At 41.8% G+C, this 13,706-nt stretch overlaps 1 protein-coding gene across 5 annotated transcripts in view; it reads left to right on the top strand.

Moving 5' to 3' along the window:
- The first annotated feature begins 314 nt into the window (after positions 1–314).
- The window catches only part of sema6e (sema domain, transmembrane domain (TM), and cytoplasmic domain, (semaphorin) 6E), a 166,112-nt gene continuing 152,720 nt past the window's right edge, over positions 315–13,706 (top strand). For 4 of the 5 annotated variants that reach the window (XM_044358190.1, XM_044358193.1, XM_044358192.1 and 1 more), the window contains exon 1: positions 317–555. The gene's annotated coding sequence lies outside the window, so the exon portion shown is untranslated. Of the gene's footprint in view, positions 556–13,706 lie in introns of all 5 variants that reach the window. The other variant, XM_044358194.1, reaches the window with a different exon arrangement.

Below are 13,706 nucleotides of genomic sequence, written 5' to 3'. Positions count from 1 at the left end.
TAATTTACAGGAGAATAATGTGGGATTTTTTTTTTTTTTTTTACATTTATTTAAATAGCTTTAACTCCTCCCATAAAGTGACACTAATGTGTGTGTTTAAATCCCCTATCCTGCGCTGTGATTGGCGGGCTGGGTTTACACGGGGCCTTGTTATTCAAGCATTCAACATCTGGGAGAAAAGTGAGCCGGGCTGGGCGGGGCGCTAAACAAAAGCTAATTCTCTTGACCAATCAGACACGAGATGAAACCCTATGCTCACCTGTGATTGGTCGGTACGCCTGTCAAAGTATGCCGCGGGGGCGTGGCCTAAGCGGCTGCCGAAGTGTTGTGATTTCAGTCTGGCTTCAGTCTTGTCACAGTAGTGAGGGGCGCCTTTTCGTTGCTCTGGCGCTCTGGGAATACTAACCGTTTGGCGAAGAAAACTAGCTTTAACTAACATACTCTTTGTCTTTTTATTTTTCCACCGCGACTATACATCTTCGTCTATTCTCAGACAGACGACGAATATATATTTTTCCCCCCACACACACTGGAGCTACGAAGGAAACAATAAAGGTAAGAAGTGCTTGCTAGTTGGGAGACTTTACGATGCTGCTGCTGCAGCTGCGCTTACTTTGCTCATTAAGAGTCTTATGCTTCAAGTTTGCCACGGCAGAGGTTATTTAACTGTGTGCAGCCCTTTTAAACCTCCACATACATTTCAGTCACGTAAACGCACCATATCTGACACGTCTTTTTAGCTCAAACTCTTCCTTCACTCTCTGCAAGTTGAATTTGGGCTCCAGAAAAGCCTCACTGTCTCTCTTTTTCTCGGCTGTTTTTTTTTTTTTTTTTTTTTTTTTGGGAAGGGGGGGTGGTGGTGTTGGACATTTTCACACTGCGGATGAATAGCAGTAATTACAAGCTTGTATCAGCTAACGTTACACTGATTTTTTTTTTTTGCGAGCTATTAAATACATTTTGTAGACCTCTTTAACCGCGCTGTGGTCGGGTTTTGACACCCAGTCGCAGATTTATATACATATATGCTTTGTCTCGGCTGCAACTAAATGTCTCATTATATCAAAACCCGCAACAGTGAAATGATGTTTTCTCTTTACATCGATTGTTGTTATAGTCCTCAGCAACTTATCACGAATTAACAGCTGATACGGATCTCTTGAGTGGCATCTTGCCCATGACACTAATTGAATTGGGATACTCTGGTTTATTTTACAACGGAAAGACACTAAATCTGTTTACTCAGGATCAGTTTGTGCGAAGAAAATAAGCATCTAGTGGGGAATTTGCTCTGTTTTTTTTTTCCACTAGCAGATAACATTAACAAATTAATTTGAGCTTTCGAGTGCCTGAGGAGGGGGGGGGGGGGGAGAGGAAAAAACACACAGTGGTTGCGTGACTGTTCGATTAAATTGAAACCACAGATTTCCCTTTCAATTTGCATAGATTTTACCTGCTTAATAAACGTGCTTACTTCAGCTGCAGTTCTATCTTAATGCCAAACTCGGGAAAGGAGGGGAAAAAAACGATGAGCTCATTGTTCTAACAGGTTTCTGCTTTTTTTTTTTTTTTTTTTTTTTTTTTTTGCACGCAGGGCTCCAGCAGCAGTCAGTATTGGACTTCGGTATTGCCAGCAATGCACAAAGAGATTAGAAACCTGTGTTTTTCTCTCATTACGTTCCCAGGAGCCGCTGGTGGTTATTTATGTTGAAATAGATGCTCGGAGCTGCTCTTGAGGCATCCTCTGCAGAAATGGGAGTATGATTTGTCTCAGCCTGTTGTGCATTAGCCCCTCTCATCTCCCTCAGTGGGTGTTCAGTTTCAGTTGAGGCTAAGAACATTTCAACAATAAATAAATCTCTTCTGTGCAAACAAAACAGAGATAGACTACGCCACTACTTTTTTTTCAATGTTGGCCTGTTGCAAGGTAACCTGCACCTTCCTGCTTGACTCAAAGGCGTTTTGGTCCTGTTGTTTTTCTCTGATCCATCCTTGGGTTTGCAAAAGTTTTGCAGGCATTTTAAAAATTGATGCTTAGCTTAAGGGTTACATTGCCTTGATTGAACTGCAGAGGTAACTTCTGCCCATTCACAATGTGCTTCCTCTTGTTTTTTTGTGGCTGTTTTAGAAAGAGGGCAACATAATGCACTTCCTGCTCCAACCAGTCAGATGTTTAAATGGAGACAGTGTGGTTGGATCTTGTGATTTTCTTTGCTTTGTCCCCCCCCCCCCCACCCCTTGCTCCTCTCAGCTGCTGCAGTGATATCACAGGATGGAGAGAGGCCACTGATGGCTTGCGGTTCCCCACCGCAGTTGTACAGTGACTTAGCACTCTGTGCTGCTCGGAGGACGTTGCAATGTGGTTTCAGGTTATTTTATTTGACATGTTGCTGTTGTGCTGACAAGGAGAGGTGCTGCTGGAGCCTTGTGTCATAAGCCGGCATATTTCCCTGCACTCCCTCTTATACTATACATAGTGCATACAAATCTGCATTCAACCCTCGTTTGTGGCAGTCTCCCACGCTCACAATCAACTCCTCTGTTTTTTTTTTTTTTTTTCCTCTTTTTTTTCACACAGCAACCATTTGGAAAGTCACATTCTGCTGATGGATGAGTTACAGTCAAAAAAATTTGAGCAAAGTACCAGCGGTGGCATTCGTTTCCTCGTCACCGCTGAAAATTGCTCGCTCTTCGTCCAGCTCTCATTTTCAGGCCCTGATAGGTTCATCGCTCAGTTAGCATGGTTAATGGTGCATTTAGCCCAGTGTGTAATTTTATTTCCGATTTCCATTTCGGCGCTTGCTTTTAGTTTGAAATGACAAGAGGCCCCGATGGAGGGGGGCCCCCGCGTGTGCAGATGGCATCTTCCTAATGGTCCTCAGGGTAATGATGTTTGAAATAGGCTCCTAACCAGGACTGAGGACTGTGGCCCTGGGGGGGGGGGGGGGGGGAGGTTCAGCAGGCCCATTTCCATTTTCATCACTGAGATAAAGTGCTCAATATCTGAACATAGCTACATATAACACTCATACACAAACACACACACACACACAGTTGCTCTGCAGTTTGGATTGGCCGGAGGGGGGAAAAAAAAGGGAAACATCACTGGGACACACGAAGACACGTTACATTAAACGCTCAGCCGAACTTGCAGTCGCTGAATTGCTGCGCTCGTGCTCATTTTCCCCCCCATTTGAAACTCAGCAGAACTTGAGAGCGTCGGATGATGTTTTTTTGGACTATTGTTGTGGCAACTCGACAACAGCGATTTGTCTGAGGCGTCTCAGACTTCAAGCACACGGCGGCGGCGTCTTGCAACCGCCGAGGTCTAAAAGGAACGGGCCGGGGCGCGGCGCCGTGCTTCAGGAAGCAACAGTTAATCTCAGCTCCTCATCCGCGACATATGGGACTTTGTTTGGCCCTGCACCTGAGAGAGGCACCCGGTCCGTGACACCTCATATTTCATTTCGATAACGGTTGGTTACCCGTGGCAACGGGGCAGCCAATGAGAGCCCCGCGTCTTGAAGGGGATGGTGTGTGGGTGGAAAAAAAAAAGGGGGGGAAGAGTGTTGGCTGTGAAGGTGTGAGCTCCAAGGCCCTCCACACTCCCCCCCCCCCCCCCCCCCCCCCCCCCCTCCACCGCTTCCTGGCTGGTTGTGTTGTGTCCAGTGAAGGGTGTGGGACCCCTGGGGAGTGAATTATTACCTGTCAGCCCCACAGGCTCCCCTCCATCCATAATCCAGGGCTGACACAGCACAGGCCAGTCTAGGCTATCTGCCGAGACCACCGGGCCTTGGCCTCCAGGTTTTGGCCCCGTTTGGCCACAGCTGGTAAGAAATCACATTAACATGTTGCATCAAGCGTTACAAATGGGAGGGTTAAGAATAGCCGGCAGACTCGTCTCGTGCCTTTTCGCAGCGTGGATGAAGTGGATCCTCAATCACTGTTCTGACTGGATGTGACTTTTTTTTTTTTCTTCTTCTTCTTCTTCTTTTTTTTTTCTCAAATGGTTTTCAGCCACTTTTCCAACTGAGCAGAAACAACTCTGTTACAGTGCCTGGAAAAAAAAAATCAGTTTTGCTGATTCAGTGCACTGTATCTCTCAGGTATAGCGGCCTGCATGGTTTTTAAAGTTCATTTATAGACATGATATGTACTGCCAATGTATCTGTTTGCCTGTTATTGCAGGCTCCTGGAAGTAAAGGTGGGTGTTTTCACCGCTGACTACCTTTTTTTTTGTCCCACCAGTCCAATCATCCGCTATTAGATTCGAATCCTTGGCAAGCTCGTAATTACTTCTGATTCCAAAAACAGGCGTGCAGCGGCTTCCCCCGCCGCGGCCCTGGTGCGGTTTAGCGCAGGACTGGAAATTACAGCCGAGCTGATGAGTGCGTAAATTTTCGGGGAGGAAAAGCTTTTGAGTTCAGCGAAAGGCTAGAGGCAGAAGAAGAAGAAGAAGAAGAAGAAGAAGAAAAAAGCCGGGGCAGGAGGCGGCGGCGGCGGCAGACCACAAACTGGACAAGCGACAGACCTCGGGTCCGGCCATCCAGACTGGCTGTCTTCCTGCGGTTTATGTCGAGCTGTTCTTCAGAAACGTTAACCCCTTGTCGAACACGGGGGGGCCGGGGGGGGGGGGGGCTCCGCTCGCCAAACCCCGCGCCACAGCCACAAGCAGCGCAGCAGGAACACTGGATGATTGTCTGTTCCGCTTCATGAAGCACAGTGGCTGGAGTCCAGCAATTACAGGGGGAAAATTTAACCTGTGGCTGGCAATGTCAGCAAACCGCCTCAGATTGATATTTTTAGACCAGAGAAGGTCTTATGGCACATGAGAGAATCTTTAAAATTTGAAACCTCAGCTGTCTTTTTCTTTTCTTTTTTTTTTTTTTTTTTAAAAAGGCTTATTCTCCTTTTTGTTAAATGTCTGTGTTAAGTCATGCACTGAGGTTTCTGTGTTTTGTTTGTGGTTTTGTTTTTTAAAACGCTGCCGTCTAGATTCATAATACTTGTAGATTTATGTATTTTGGCTCTCTCTCTCTCTCTGCCTCTCTCTCTCTCTCCCTCTCTTTTCCACCGTATCAGTTTCCCTTCACATGAAAGAAAAGGGTACCTACACATAGCATAGGCACACGCACGCTTTGATTCGAACGAGGATGCTCGCGCTACCCACAGGGCAGCGTGGAAGCAGCATGCACAACAACAACAAAAAAAAAAAAAAAAAAAAAAAAAGGGATCTCTCTTGAAAGGAAAATGAATCATCCAAAAAAAAAAAAAAGAATCCTTGTCATATTTCATGCATATTTTATGTGTAGAAGTAGCTAATGCGGCTTCATATGTGCATGGATTTTCATTGTTTTAAAGGATTAGCGTATTAGCTGATGACTAAGCGCGAAGATCCTCCAAATACTCCCATTCAGCTGCGTCACCCGAAATACCCACAATCCAGTTCATTTAAAAAAAAAAAACTCTCAGTAGCATAATATGAACTCCCTACAGATTAAGATAGAACAGACACCCCTCTCGCCACCACGGAGAGACTACACAAACCATTCTCCTCACTTCTGTGTGTGCTTTTTTATAAAAGGAAGTGTCTCTGTAAGCAGCCTCCGGCCATACATACCAGATATTGATCGTTGAACTCTTAGTCGGGTGGGCAGAGTGGGGAGGGGAGGAGGGGAGGGGGGGGGGGTGGGGATGCAAAGGTGCATTGGTTTGTTGCTCCAAATGATCTCTTAATCACTTCATAATGAGGGCAGACCTCCTGAATCATTGATCAGCCAGCCAGCCAGGCTGAAAGTGGAGCGAAGCCGCCCCGACTTCCCCAAGTCCTGACCTTCCCGCTGGAAGTGAAGGCACCGTGTGAGTTTTATCAATGAGACCAAATAAGTTTTGCTGTAGTGTTTTATACTGTAGATGATCTGGTTGGGCCTCTGCAATAAACCAAAAATGAACTCACCCATTGGTGTGTTTGGTAGATGAACGCCTTGACGCTGCTTCACTCACATAGACAGAGATGAGGAAGATGACGTGAGATGAGATGAGGAAGCTTTGTTACACTGAGGAAGATCCTTTTTTTTTTTTTTGGGGCTTCAATAAACATGATAGAGGAGAAGATGAAGGTAAACGCTGACAAGAAAATAGTTAGCGGCACAAAAGCAATTTCACCTGAAACATGACCGTGTCAACATGACGAGTGCACGGAGGAGGAAAAAAAACGCACATAGACGCAGCAGGTTATTACATATGCATCAGCTAAAGCCTCCGCATGACATCAAATGCACATGAATTGAAAAACAAGGAGGCATAAAAGTGTTATTCAAAAGTATTTTTTTATAGTTGCAAGACATGTGAAGGTTATTTCTATTCTCTGTTCTAGCAAACAAATGTCTAAATGTTTTCTGTTCTCTCCCAAACAGTCAGAGTCATCATCCATTATTACAGGTTTATTGGTCAGCACAAAGCCCTTATCTCCAGTTCTGGTGATTTATTATTTGTTTGGAGTATTTGATTCATTTTTTTTGTGAGTTCTGTAGCACTACGAGCACCTCCAGGTTTATTTCTATTGGCAGATATCGGACCGACGGGCTTCATCTTGGAGAGAGTTTTCTTGTTTTTGTTTTTTGACCACAGCAAGAAAAGGCAGCCATGATTTCTTTGTTCTTGGTTTTGCCAACTAAACCATAAGAGAAACGCAGATACATCAAGACAACATGTGTCAAACTCAAGGCTTGTGGACCGAATCCAGCCCAGCACCTCATTACATGTGGTCCGTGACATGTGTTGGTGTGTAGGTGTATAAATGTGAAGGTAAAGGTCGTCTCAGGTGATTCTGAGTTCAAACTCTGTGAGAATGTTTATATCATACATACTTCATAGATGGACTCTGGTCCGGATCCGGATGAATAACAGTTTAATCCAGACTTGGAACAAAATTGACAACCACAACCTGGACCCGGACCACCTTTGAGAGACACACGGCTGTCACGTGACCTCAGCTGTCATCATTCAGCCGCCACTCTAGTCGCCACGGTTAGCAGGTTGTTGAGGAATGTAGGAGCTCCGCTTGATAAGATAAGAAAAAGAGTTTCACAGTGAAAAACACACATAAAAGGATGACTTCATTACTTACTGGTATCCTATTTCATTTTTTTCAATAAATGCTCTAATAGTTGTTCACTTTAAGGTCTGCTCGCTATTATTATTCCTAGAATTCTGCTTTCAGAGCTCGTTATTATTAAGTTATTACTAAAACCAACATCAAATGCAGAGGCTGGAATGTAATATGATAACAAGTAGATACATTTATACAGTCTCACATTTACAACCGGCACTCTGAGGGCAGCCGTGATGCTGACGTGTCCCGGGATGAACTTGAGTTTGACACATCTTATCCAGACAGTGAACTCTGACCTGTGTAAATATCACTCCTAAGGTGGATTTTGATTATGACAAAATAACCACTAAAGGTTGTATTAGAAGGTTGTGGACAGTGGTTTTGTTGGATTCACAGGACTTTATTTTTCAGGTTTTATCCATTTGGTTCTTTTATTCCACAATTAACAGTTCATGGATTCAGTTTCCATAATATGTACTATATCACATACATATATATTGGTAATGTAGTAAGTTTTATTCATGTTTCCCATCATCTCTTCCCTCATCTTCGTCTTCATTGCTAAGTGTTTTTCTGTGCTTCGTTTCCCAGAGATCAGCTCTCAATCAAACGGCGCAGGGCTGCACGATAACAGTTCTCTTCCTCGGATTTTTCAATTTGTGAAGTTTTCGTTTCCGTTAGTGGAGTTATTTTCTTTGCCTGTTCAGCCATGATGGCTATCACAGCTTGTACTAACAGCCTAGTTACTCTCCTATTTCCTCCAAACAAACGGCTGTTGTTGCTGCAGGAAATGTAACCATCCATCTTTGTGCCAGAGGTTATTTCCCTGGAAAGACCTACCAGACACCCAGGGCCTCTCACCACCTCTCTCGATTCGATGTAAACTCTTAAAAAGAAGGGTTCGGCGCAGCAGACATTCGTCTTCCTTTTCAGCACAAGATGTTCGTTACTGACACATGTTGCCTTGAATAAGAACATATCTCTCTTCTGTTGAAATGGTCCTTTTTTTTAAAAAAAAAAAACAGAATACTTTGTCCTGAAGTGACATTCTTGGCTCATCATTAGTAAAACAACACACATCCTGCTTTTGGGTGACACAGAGTGAAATCTCCCAGCTGATGGAATGATGAAATTGAGAGAAAACAAGGTTGATTCAGGCTCGATGGAGAAAACAGGTTGGCTTCATTTAAGTTGGCTGACAACGCCTGAGAATCTGCTGTCAGCCATGTCTGTTTTGGCACAATTTTGTTTTTAGACTATTCGTTAGTCTGTTGTTTAAACTGAAATGAGTTGGACAAACTTCTCTGCCAGACTGTTAAGATTTTTGGGTTTATTTAGGAGTCAGCTGCATGCCTAAGCTCCCGCTTTGTGCAATTTTAAGATAAGAAAACTTTTTCTAATGTAGCGGTAATGCAGGTAATCTGGTGAAGGCAGCTCGATAGAGGCGAGTTTGAATGAACAGCAGCCAAGTTGTGACACTGAAAGATCTGCTGAAATTTACATTAGAGTTAGATCTCCTAGTCATTTTTATTTTTCCTTATTAATTCATCTGTCAGTTACTTTTTGATGCATTGTTTACTCTACGAAACGTCAAATATGAATGATGACAATTGTCACAAGTTTCCAGAACCCTAATTACTGTCTAAAATGATCTCAAACAAACCGTTGTTTGAGCTATACATGAAACAGCAACGATTTAATCATCAGTTATTCATCTGCGTTTTATTAACAACAATAGCAAAAAAAATACCAAGTTCCAGTTTCTTAATTGTGAGGAATCGCTGCTTTTCTTTGTTACAAGTAGACTGATACTGGATTTTTTTGGACCGATATTAGGGAGTTAAAAAAATTCTCATATCAATATATCAGTTGATAGTCTTTTATATACAGAATATATACATACATGCACATGTTTTTGCAGTTAACCCTCAAACACAACACTTGTGATAAAGATGATAATGGAGGCGGGATGTTTTACACTTCAACAAACTTTATTGTAAAAAATGACATCAGTGCACCGAGACACTGAAACTTCACTGGGAGTTTAATAATTATAAATAACTTACTAAATAAATAAAAAAATATACATAAAATGCTGACTATATAATTTAAAAAGAAATATTGGCGCATTTTGGACAACATATCCAATAATCCAATGTCAGAATATCGGCCGATAATATCAGTCAACCCATGTATATATTTTGTAATTTTTAAATTTTTTTAAATTATATAAGCAGCATTTTATGTGTATTTAATCCTTTTGTTAATTCAAGTTTGATATATAAATGTTTTTCTTATTTATAGTTATTTATAATTATTAAATCCCAGTGTAGTTTACTGTTTAAGTGCACTGACGTCATTTTATACAATAAAATATCCTGCTTCTATTACATATCTTTATCACAAGTGTTTGATAACCACATTTGAGGGATCACGGTGAAAAATATGTGTTTATGTATATATTCTGCATTCTAATTATCGGCCGATATATCGATATTGGAATTTTTTTTTTACTTCCTAATATCAGTATCGGCCCCAAAAATCCGGTATCAGTCGACTCTACAAGACTGAGGAGTTCATGTCCTCACATGACATTATGGAGACCAAATGATCAGCTGATGATTTAATAAAACAATCTGCAGTTTATTTGATAATGGAAAATAATCCTTAATTCCAGTCCTGTTTTGACCAGTGGTCAAAAAAACTCAAAACTATTCCAATGTATAAAAATAGGGGGGAAAAAAACAAGCAAATCCTCACTTTTTCTTGAGAGGTTTGGCAGTGATAACTGATTATTTAGCCAAATATTTGTAGTAAGAATCACTATTTTTGGTGATGTTTTACATCTTGGAGTGAAAGTCAGCAGAAATCCACTGAACTGAACGAAGACGTGTAAGGAAGTGTGCAAAGTGTTGTTGTTGTTGGAGAAGTAGTCCCCATTCCTGAGGCCCAGAACAAAACCGGTGATGCAAAGCAATGACGGTTAAGAGTTTTTGGCAGAGTGAGACTAAGCAGCCATTGAATAGCCTATCTGATATCTTTTTTTTTTTTTTTTTAAGGCTTCTCTTTTGATAATCCGTTGCACAGCGATTGTCTGGCTTGTCACATCTTGGCTAAAGCAATTAGGCTGACTGCATGAGGATGAGGAAGGAGGTGGTGGTGGGGGGTGGGGGGTGGAGGGGGGGATCTGCTGCTTAGTTACTATAGAAGTAATTCAGAGTTATGATCATGTCTCATTGTTGCTTATTGCAGTTTTTCGAAATGAGAATTTTTATGGTCCTGAAACGTGAAATGAAGCAGGAAATTAAAAACCTAAGATAAGCTCTTTTTTTTTTTTTTTTTTTTTTCTGTCCTCTTCATCCCAAAGCTGCTGCCTTCACACAGTAATGCCCCATCATATCCCATCCCTGCTTTACACACACACACTCACAAGGTGACAGGTATTCACATATTTAATTTATTTAAGCGTTCAGAGAAAATTTGTTTTTCTGTGTGTGTCAATTTTTTTGAAAATTGACTCTAAGCAGTGTAATGTGACATGCGTACCTTCAATGAGAGCTCCGACTGCATCTAATTTCCAAACTTTCCAAAAATAGCGAGAGCAGGTTCGACCTTGTTCCTTGTTCTAAAAGTTGGCCAAGTCCCGTCGCACCTTCCTGCAACTGTACACTCTCTGTGAACGGAGTTAAACTCTGCGAGCCCTAATTTCTCGGGGTGAAAGGTTTATTGATGGGGTTTATAAAAACTCTTGATCGAATTCCAAACTCTCCTCCACCCCTCAGGATCTTTTTATCCGATTTCTTATGCATGCACTCTGCGCTCTGAAGATAGGAATTGTGGCTGATTTTCCGCAAAAAAAAAAAACAACACTCAGCGTACCCTTGTGCTTAAATCTGGAATGTGTTAAATTTAGACTGTGCCATGCATCTTTTAAGATTTAACTCTGAATGTGTGTGTGTGTGCTTGTAGTGTCACCTGTTTGCAGGCATTTGGGGGTGGATGCTGGCTGTTTTTTTTAATCTATACTTTAGCTCTCACGCTATTATTTGTGTATATATATTAGCGGCCACCATATGTGCAGTGAATATTTGGCTCAAACACGGTGTAAGATAAGTCTGCTCGCCTACACTTAGCTTGGTCAATTTCCTCCATTTTCTCAGAACTCCGGGCTTGTTTCCATCGAATCAAGGCTATTTTTAAACTGGTCTTTGCAGGAGGAGGAGGGGGGAGGAGAGGAGAGGAGGGGAGGGTGAGGTGGGGGAGGTTGTTTATCTGGGGAGGGTTTTAGTTAGTGTCATATGAATCCAAACCAGGCAACGGTCCAGGGTGAGTAAAACACACCTCCTCCTCCTCCCCCCCCCTTCCAGTGCCATGAACTCTTCACATAACACAAGTTATGTGTTGACTCACCCCTGCAGCTGTGTGTCTGTGTGTGTGAGATCGGAGGAGAAGCAGCTTATTGATTCTTTGTAGACGCATCATGAGTCTCTCCTGAGCAATTCAGCATTGATACACATATAAGTCTTGATCAGATTTTTTTTTTTTTTTTAGATATCACTTAAATAAATAAAAGTTATTTTAAATTGAAGTGTTTGGACAGCACAGATGTATTCCCACGTTGTTAAAGTTCACTAATAACATAAACAGCTTGAGATTGTAGATTCAAATAATACAATATGTTTACCTTGTATAACTTTAAGATGACTAGAGCTAGGGTGATTAATGTAATTACTATTTTATTCATTAATCTACCTTATTTTTTCAATTAATTGTTTAATCTACAATGTCAATTTTGAAAAATATTCAAGGTCAAACTTTAAATTGTACGTTTTGCCCAACTTACAGTCCTATGCTGTAATTATGGGCTGCAATTAATGATATTTTTTATTATCAATTTATCTGACAGTTTTTTTTCGATTAATCGTTTGGTCTATAAGATGTAAAATTGTGGAAAAACGATCATTACACCATTAGTATCATGTATTAAAGGACCAGTGTGAAGGATTTAGTGGCATTTAGTGGTGAGGTTGCAGATTGCAACAAACTGAACACACCCCCATCCCTCCTCTTCCAAGTGTGTAGGAGAACCTACGGTGGCCGCAAAACTCGCAAAAAAACGCGAAAGGCTCTCTCTAGCGCCAGTGTTTGGTTTGTCCATTCTGAGCTACTGTAGAAACATGGCGGTGCAACATGGCGGGCTCAATGGATGAGGACTAGTTCCTTATGTAGATGTAAAGGGCTCATTCTAAGGTAACGAGTTATTTTCAGTTGACTTAGACACTAATTAAAACATACTTATAAATATTACTTTCCATTTCTGCCAAGTCTCTTCCACTAGATGCATTAAAATTCTACACACTGCACTGCTTAAAGCATTAAATTTGAGAAGCTGTTTTGGCATTTTTGCTTAATAAATGAGAAAAATGACTCTTGAGAAGCCAGAACATTGAAATGTTTGGTATTTTTCCTTGAAAAATTACACAAACCATGAATCAATTATCAAAGTAGATAATTCATTTTCTGTTTACAATGATGTAAAGCAGAGCAAAGCAGGGAATGTTTGTCATTTTTGCTTGATAAATGACACATTTTTTTAGTCTACTGACTAATTGCTAACACATGTCAAACACCTCGCGGGCAACGAAGCATGTTGTTAACAAACCTCAACCTGCCAGTTGTTACACATTCGATAAAACGATAATCGCAGTAAATTCATCTGACCTTTCTCTTGATATTGATGATTGTTATTGCGAATGAGGTCATACATGAAGAAAGCATACAGAAACGAAACATGACTCACGCTCCAAGCTCGAGCGCATGTATGAGTTTATATCTCCATCTGTGCGTTGTGATAGTTTCCACATCTGATATTATCAGTGTTAGCGGCTTTTGAAGGATGTTATTGTTTGTTTAATATCTGCTTGTAGATGGAGAGGGTCAACTTGTTTTGTCAGGAAATTGGATCATTGTCAAACAGGGATCCTCCAAACACAGGCACAATCTCAGAGTAATCACTGATTATAATTTTTTTTGCCATAATTGTGCTGCCCTGGATAGCTGCTCGGAGCCTTAAAAAAAAAAACATGTTCATTAATTTACTCTCAGGCTGTAAACTTATTTCCACCCCAGAGAGACACAAACACAACAAAACACCTCCCACTCAGTCACACAAGCCACTTCCTCGGTCCAGAGAATGAAGCCTCCTCTGCTGTTTGATCTCTCTTCATTGGTTCCCTGCGTTTCCTCCCTGCGTCCGCCGTCTCTCTCTCTCTCTCTCTCTCTCTCTCTCTCCCCCGAGGGGCAGTTTCTGCTGACTGATGGCATGAAAACCAACTGGGGGGTAAACAAAGCACCCACCACCAAACCATGTTATTGCTTTAATGTCACAGCTCAGTGACAGGTGGCTGGGTGAAAGGAGCGAGGGGGGGGGCAACACACACACACACTCCCATACTTTCAGTCTTAGGCCACGTCTGAGGCTGACAGCAGCCCTCCAGCAAAACACACACACACACACACACACACACTGTGCATTAGTGTGGGGGGGCTTGTTGCTACAGGTACCAAGAGGATGAAATGCCAAGAAGTCCAG

Source organism: Thunnus albacares, chromosome 8, assembly GCF_914725855.1.
Source record: "Thunnus albacares chromosome 8, fThuAlb1.1, whole genome shotgun sequence".
Classification (NCBI taxonomy): Eukaryota; Metazoa; Chordata; class Actinopteri; order Scombriformes; family Scombridae; genus Thunnus; species Thunnus albacares.
Note: the sequence above shows the minus strand (reverse complement) of the source record. Positions and strands in the feature narration are given on the sequence as shown.